This window comes from Callithrix jacchus, chromosome 12, assembly GCF_049354715.1.
Source record: "Callithrix jacchus isolate 240 chromosome 12, calJac240_pri, whole genome shotgun sequence".
Lineage (NCBI taxonomy): Eukaryota > Metazoa > Chordata > Mammalia > Primates > Cebidae > Callithrix > Callithrix jacchus.
Genome location: NC_133513.1, coordinates 21541726 through 21549943, shown reverse-complemented (window position 1 = coordinate 21549943; position 8218 = coordinate 21541726).

Here is an 8218-nt window from a genome sequence, read left to right as displayed (position 1 = left end):
CAGGATGCTAGTGTCAGTGGCATTTAGAGAATATGGCACATACCAGCAAAACTCACAAGAGACAGATGTATATACTGGAATAAAAACATAATGTTCATATGCAAGGATTATGCCAAGACGACCAGAATGCCTTTGATGGCACGAACACCATGCTTATTCTTTGCCTGAAGCCAAGTTGCAGTCATTTATTCATTAAACAAATATTGATGGAACATTTGCCCTGGGGTGAATAAAAGCAGACAAAGCAGGACAGTGGTTTGGCCAAGAATTTGAGACCAGCCTGGGCAACATAGTGAGAGAAGAAAAAGAAGGGAAGAGGGAGGGAAGAGAGAGTAGGAGGGAAGGAAGGAAGCAGGGAGGGAGGGAGGGAAGGCAAGAAGGCAGAAAGGACGGAGAAGACAACAAAGGAAGAAACGATAAAATTCTCTTCCATGATCTATCACATCAGCTTCATCCTATACATCTGCTTCATTATTTTCTTCTATCAGACAGAATTCTTGGCTATGCAGGAACTAACTCTGACTTATTTTAACAGAAAAGGAATTTGTTGAAAGGATATCAGAAGACTCAGAATCTCTAGGAAGCTCAGGGAGCAAGATAAAAACAAGCAGGAACAAGGAGAGGCTAGACAGCCAGAACTGCAGCCAAAATCCCACTACAGACCAAGCCTGGTTAGGGTACCACTGCTGCTGCCACTAAGAACCAAACATCCCATCTTGCGCCGCCTCCACCGCTGGCACCAGGCACCGAGTCCTGCTGAGGCACTGCTGCTGGAATACAATCTCCACTAAGCCTGCATCGTGTTTATATGCTTTGTTCTTGATATTTTCATATATACATACACACACATCGCACAATATAATGCCAACTTAATTTTCAGCTCACAATTCTTGTTTTGTCTCCCTACCCACTTGTCCCCACCCCCATATTATTTTGAAGCAAATACCATTTTTCCTATAATTTTACCCATAACAATTTCAACATGTATGTCTAGAACAGTGTTTCTCAATCTTGGCACTGCTGACATCTTGGACCAGATTATTCTTTGCTGTTGGGGGCTGTCCTGTGCTGTCGAGATTCACCCAGTGTGGCTGACAAAATATTAAATATTAGGAAAAGTTATAGATTGTAATCTCAAACCTTTTGAAAGGCCAAAAGGTTTTATTGGGACAGGCTGAAGGCAGCAGCCTCATTTACATTAGCATAGGAAAGAGACAGAGACAATCAAAGGTTTTCCCAGTTTAAGTCTGTTTACCCCACATCCCTTTGTCTCCACTCCAACTGTTTACTCAACCCAACTCTGTGCTGGATGGTCCTCTCAAGGGTAGTTCAACGGGGAATTACCTGTTAATAGTGTTTACTCTGGATCCAGGACCTAAAGCTTTATCAGTCGTAAAACCATTCTTTTAACCATGTTAATTATCCACAAGTATGTTAATTTAGAACCTCTGTTGTAAAATCTGACTGGATAAATGTAGTGATGGAGAGGGAGTCTTGCTTGATTGGTTGCATTTTACCCTCTGAAAGCAGCCAACAACCATCCCTAGCCCACTTGAATCGCTGTCATGGAGGGAGAGTACATTTATTCATCTGTCGTTGAGTCAGGGTCTGCAGGCCAGATCTCCACAGGTGGTGGTCAATGTCTCATTGTGCTTTGTAAGATGTTAAGCAGCATTCCTGGTCTCTACCCACTGGATGCCTGTAGCACCCTCCTCACTCCCAGTTGTAATAATCAAAACTACATCTAGACGCTGCCAAATGTCTGTAGGCAGAAACACTGTCCCTGATTAAGAATTTTGGGAGGACTAGGTGAGAAGATTGCTTGAGCCCAGGAGTTTGAGAACAGCCTGGGCAACATGGTGAAACCTTATCTTTAAAAAACATTTGCCAGGTGTGGTGGTGTGCCAGCAGTCCCAGCTACCCAGAAGACAGAAGGCTGAGATAGGAGGATCCCCTGAGCCCAGGAGGTTGAGGCTTCAGTGAACCATGATCACACCACTGAACTCCAGCCTGGGGGACAGAGTGAGACCCTGTCTCAATAAACAAAAAAGATGTATGTATCACCATAAAAACATACAGCCAGCTAGATGACAATCACAACACTATCATCATATTTTAAAAATTAAAAAGAATCCCTCAAAACTATGAAATGCTGAGTCAGTGTTGAAATTTACCTGATTATCTCAAGGTATTTCACTCATATTTATTTGTTAGATTCTAGCTGAAAGTAAGAACCTTGCCATTGATTGGTAGGTCTCATGTCTCTTTTAATAAGAAGGAAGGAAGGAAGGGAGGGAAGGAGGGAAGGAGGGAGGGAAGCATATTCTGTGTGTGTGTGTGTGTGTGTGTGTGTGTGTGTGTGTGTACAGAGGATACAGAGGATTCCCCTCTTCCCTTCTCTTCTTTCTCCTTGCAGCTTATTTAATGTTACCAGGGGCCAGAGGGAAGGGAAGAAAATGGAGAGAGTAGATCAAAGGATACAAAGTAGCAGGTATGTAGAATGAATAAGTCTAGAGATGTGATGTTTAGCATGAGAGTCATCCTTAATAACATTATGTTGTACTTAGGATTTTTTGCTCAGAGAGCAGATACTATGTGAGATGATGGATGGATTTGCTTGGCTATAGTAATGTTTTCACTACCTAAATGTATATCAAAACATCATATTTACACCTTAAATACATACAAGAAAATTTTTTTAAAAATAAAAGAGAAAAGAGAAATCAGTCCCTCTAGAGTGAACCCACAGTCTGAATTACTGATTCTATCTCCATGATTGAATTGAACATGCTCCTGTTTCTCCTGTATTTCCTAGAAATTGGTAGTTAGATCTAGAGGTTTGATCTGATTCTAGTTCTTTGTTACCTGCTTCATGATTAGGGCACACACTTCCATCAAAAAGCCACAATGTTTGTTTGCCTCTTTTGTTTGGATATCAGTTGGCAATCACTTTCTAAATCCTTTATTTCATTAAGTATTAAAAATGATGAAATTCTATCAATCCTTCCTCTTTTATTAGCTAGAATACTTATAAAGATAAACATGCCCTTCAACTGTTTGGTCACCCTGACAAACTGTGTAGGGAGAAGTAGAATGTGTTCTTGATTCTCTCCCTTTCCTTACCAGTTTTCAAAATAATGTATTAGTATGTTGGCATCTTCCAAGAGGGACCTGTAGGTTTTGTTGTTATTGATGGTGGTGGTGGTGGTATCCTCATGAACTCCTGAATTTCAACACATTAGAAGTGTTTTCAGTCCACTGCAGTTATGTCTGTACTAATACTCAAGTTGTTCAACGTTGGCTGGTAAAATCCCCTTTAAGATGGTTCATGAGTTCTTTTGATGAGCCCCATTGTGCTTGGGTGACTTCTTGGCTTTCTGACATGACAACATCTGCCAGGTTCATTTCCAGGTATATATTTCCTGTCCCAGACTGGAACTGTGTCTATAAACTTCATACAATTAATCATGGAAGAAGCAGGGGGGCGGGGAATAAAAATAAAGCAGGCCTGCAGCACAGTCAGCATTAACCATGAAGTCACCTTGCTCTCTGACCTGCCTCCTCATAGCTATTTGGTACCTATTCCTTCAGAATCACATAGACCCTGTCACAAGATTATAGCTCCCCTTCGCTTCTCTGTAGATAACAACTTAATCATTGTGAAATATTAAGTTTCCTGTTTGAGATATTCTTTTCATTTCTGCACACCAGTGAAACTACCAGCTGTCTGAAGGACTCCATGAAAAGCTGACTCACAAAAGAATGCAGTTCTTATATCCTGACAATTTTATTCCCTATACTCTGACAAACCAACAATTCAAATTTTTCAGCACTTTACCTTCCATGTTCCTCTTTAAAATCCCAGTCCAGATCTGCCCAAGGAGGTATATGTGAGGGTCCCTCCTGTCTCTTCTCTCAACTGCCCTGCAATTGTTAATTTTTTTTTCTCTTTTGCAAACCCTGCTGTCTCAGCATATTGGGTTCTGCACAGCAGTCCTACAAACTTGGTGGTCCTATAACAAGACCAGGTACCAGACTTTTCTCTAACGATACCCAGTTCCTTCTAGTGTGGTCCAGTACTTTGCAACTCTGGCCAAGCCTGCACCACTTGCCCCTGCACTAGCAGCCCAAGAGCTGAAAAACAAGAATGTGGCCTTTTGAGCTTCTGTGATCAGAAGTAGCTTTGATTCCACCAAGATGATGGAGAGGGAAATTCCCCAAACATGAAGAGAAGGTGGGACAATGGATGACCCACCACACCACCACCACCACCAAATGACTGATGCTTTCTGTAACTCTCTCTTTCTAAAATAGACTTTCTTAGTGCACATGGCCAAACATGGCTGTCCCACAGCTCCTGAATTCACACATCCTCCCAGCTCCCGTGCCAGTGGAAACCAAGTCCCAGTTATAAATTCCCAGGAGATATGGTCTAGTTGTTCCAATCTGGGTCAAGTGTCATCAGCTTTACCCAGATCACACAAACCTGCCTCAAGGGCTCCCCATCAAAAACAGAAAATGGTAGGTCTCAAGGAAACGGAGACCTGCCTACACTCACACCCCAAGACATCCTCTGCCCACAGCCAGAGTTGAGGACTAGATGATTCAAACCTTGAAGACTTCACACACTAGGAAATTAATAGACCCCTTTCTGCAGTTCCAATATGTGAAACTCCCAGCATCCCATCCTAAACCCTCTACAATCATACCTGGCCTCTCATCTCAGTGACATCAGTGACTGACCCCTCTTTCTTCAGCTAATAACCATGGCTCACATTTTCTAGAGCCCTCATGTGTGCCAGTCACTCTGTTACCCATTAGATCACATGGTTCATTTCTCTGAATCTTTGAAACCTCCTTGTGGTAGGCACTACAGTCAGCATCCTCATTTTCCTGGTGGAGAAACTAAGGCTTGGAGACATTAAAATGTCCAGATTTCATCATCCTACTTGGTAAGAGATTGAGCCAGGACTTGAAGCCAGAAAATCTGAATCAAGAGCCTGTGTTCCTCAACTTGACACCATCTTTTTGGGTCACCAACATTTGGGGGCACTTAAGTTTTGCCCTACTCCATCAACATGGTGTCTCATGAAGGTAACGTGCTATTTTTCTAATTTCATCTAAGTGTCTTTTTTCTGTGATCTCTCAGGGAGCCACCTGCTTTTAAAGTTGGTACCCAGGCACCAGACACAAAATAGAATTCCGTAGCAGACTGTCTGTTGGTTGTCCCCATGCAAGGGAGCCTAATTATCATGACCAAAAAAGAAAGCTTTGTTGTAAAACTTGTACCCATTAGTGTAGAGAATGTGGGTTTGTGTGGACTATCAAAAAATACAAACTCATTTGATCATGCAGAAATAGTTGTTAAGCACTGTTTTAGGTATGAGAACAGAGCAGCTAACAGAACAGATAAATATGGCTTTCATGAAGCTTACATGTTAATGCTGAATTGGGGGAGGACAGGAAGACAATCAATAAGTGAGAAAAGTACATGGTATGTGAGATTAATGATAAGTGCTAAGGAGAAAATAATAAAGGAGGGAAGATAACCAAGAAGTGTTGAAGGCAGAGAATGTTAACATTTTAGATTGGGAGGAGGAGGAGGTCCATGGAAGGGTAAGCTGAATAAAGTGCATAAAGAAGTGAAAGAGTGTGTAGCTGTCTGAGGAAACTCCATTGCCAGAAGGAACAGCACATGCAAAGGCCCTGAGGTAGGAGCCTGCCTACAGCTGTGTTCTAGGAGCAGAGAAGGCCAATGTGGTGGGAGGGAAGAGAAGATATGCAAGGGTGGCATAGGCGAGCACACAGCTCACCTGTGAGCTTTAAAACTCACCTATGAGGGGTTTTTTTTTTTTACATGAAGTGTTTGCTCTGTTGCCCAGGCTGAAGTGTAGTAGCACAATCTGGTCTCACTGCAGCCTCCACCTCCTGGGTTCAAGCAATTCTCCTCCTGCCTCAGCCTCCTGAGTAAATGGGATTACAGGCACGTGCCATTGCACCCAACTAATTTTTATACTTTTAGTACAGACGGGAGTTCACCATGTTGGCCAGGCTAGTCTCAACCTCCTGACCTCAAATGATCTACCCACCTTGGCCTCCCAAAGAGCTGGGATTACAGGTGTGAGCCACCGCACCTGGCCTCACCACATTTTAAGGAACGTGGAGGCAGAGCCTATGGGGGCCTTGAGGGTCACCGTGAGGACTTTGGCCTTTGCTCTGGGTGAGCCGGGAGCCAGAACAGGAACAGTGAGCTCTGACTGGGGCCTTCACAGCTTCATATCATTACCCAACACAGCATCAGCGGCAAATAAACTCCCAGTGAGGAAGCTACGAAACCAGTTAGGAGGCTCTTGCAATAATTCAAGTAAGAGCCTCCTAACTGGTTTCTGTGATTTGAACCTGGGTGGTGGCTGTGAAGTTGTGTATATTTATCTACCTTCCTTATGAGATGACAAGTTGGATGTGGAGTGCGGGAGAAATAAAGGAATCCAGGGACTTCAAAGTGTGGGCCGAGAAGTCCTCCAACCTTTAAGCCTTCCAGGTAAGTAAGAATATCACTCAAGATTCCTCCAATTTGCAGCAACCTAAAGGTGTTTCTTTTTTCTCATTATACATTTTCTTTTTCTTTAAAAAGGCCAGCCTGGAACCAATTTGTTTATAACTTAAAACCCCAAAGGATCTCTGCAGGTAAAAAGACTGCACCTCCTGCCTAACAGATGGCTACTGTATTTTCAGATCACTACTAAGACCTCTCGCTGCCTACCCAGCCCCTGTTCCAGGCACCTGAAGAAATTATTTTCCTGAGAGCCAAGTTCAAGCAAAAATGTATTATTCTGGTTTACTATCCCAGGCAAAATTCCAATACGCTGCTTAAATTCTGCCAACCAATTAGTCAAAGATGTGTAAGCTCACCGTGGTACTACAGGCTGGGAGTGTTCACGTATGTCTTTGTGTGTATGTGTGTGTGTGTGTATATGCATGTGTATACAAGTATGTGCATGTCTGTGTGTGTGTGTGTGTGTGTGTGTGAGTGAGAGAGAGAGACAGACACCGAGAGAGAGTGTGTTGAATAGACACTACTTTCCAGAACATGCTGAAATCAGGAGAAAACTCTGGTGTGAGAAAATCTTGGAAGTGAGAGAAGAAATCACAGCTGGGGTGAGGGAGATCAGACCTATAGACTGAGGATAGCAAACCGACAAGAAGTTGGGTACTGAAAAGGGAATTGAAAACAAAAGCATCTATTTCAAGGCTGCTAATGTGTATGTATGTGAATATATATATATATATATATATATATATATGTATATGTATATCTTGTCTCTATAGGAACATCTTAAGACATTAACCATCAAGTCAGCAATGATTTTTCCCTCTAGAAATCTGCAGTGCTGTTTTGCAGCGTATTGACTTTATCTTTGGAACTAAAGCATTTTGTAAGACACAGCCATGTCCTACCACAGGAAGAGAACTAAGAGTTTCTAATCACTAAGAGCTCTGAGCTTGATGTCTAAGGCATTTTATAAAATGACATATTTCCTGACTAAGAGGATGCTTAGTGGCAGGGTTAAAAGCTCTGAACAGAAGTGGGTTTCAATCCCAGCTCTGCACCTATAAGAAATCTTGCACAAATGACTTAACCTCTCTAAGCCTCACTTTCCCCATGTGCAAAATGGGAATGATTCAACCTATGTCCTAGAGGAGCTGTGAAGATCAAATAAAAGAAAATATAAACTTTGGTGCAGCACAGTACCTGGCACAGAGTATGACCTCAAAAGCCATTGAGCATTGCTACTTCACTATGAAGAAAAAAAGTCTTAGGGCAGCTGATGGCCGGTTTTGCTTTGAGCCTCTAGATTCATGAACCAAGATTCCCTCCCAGTCTGTTGTGACACTTCATCAGTGGGCTGGGAATATTTAATGGCACACAGAAGCCTGTTTCAACAGCATGTTTTCCTTTGCCGGGCTGCAATTTCTTAATTGCTCTCTAAAGCAGATGTACTTAGTTTTTGCCAGCCAAGTTGCAGCGGATCGGTTTCAGGGTTTGGGTTTCAGCACATGATATTGGCACTGGGTTGTTTCATGTTTGTGAGACGGTCCCTGGAGTAATATGAGCAAGGCTAGAGTGGAGCAGGGATGTAGACAACAACACGAAAGGAAGTTACAGGTGTTTTCTGACTTAATCAGGCCAAGCCAACCCTGCCCACCTGGTGACTTC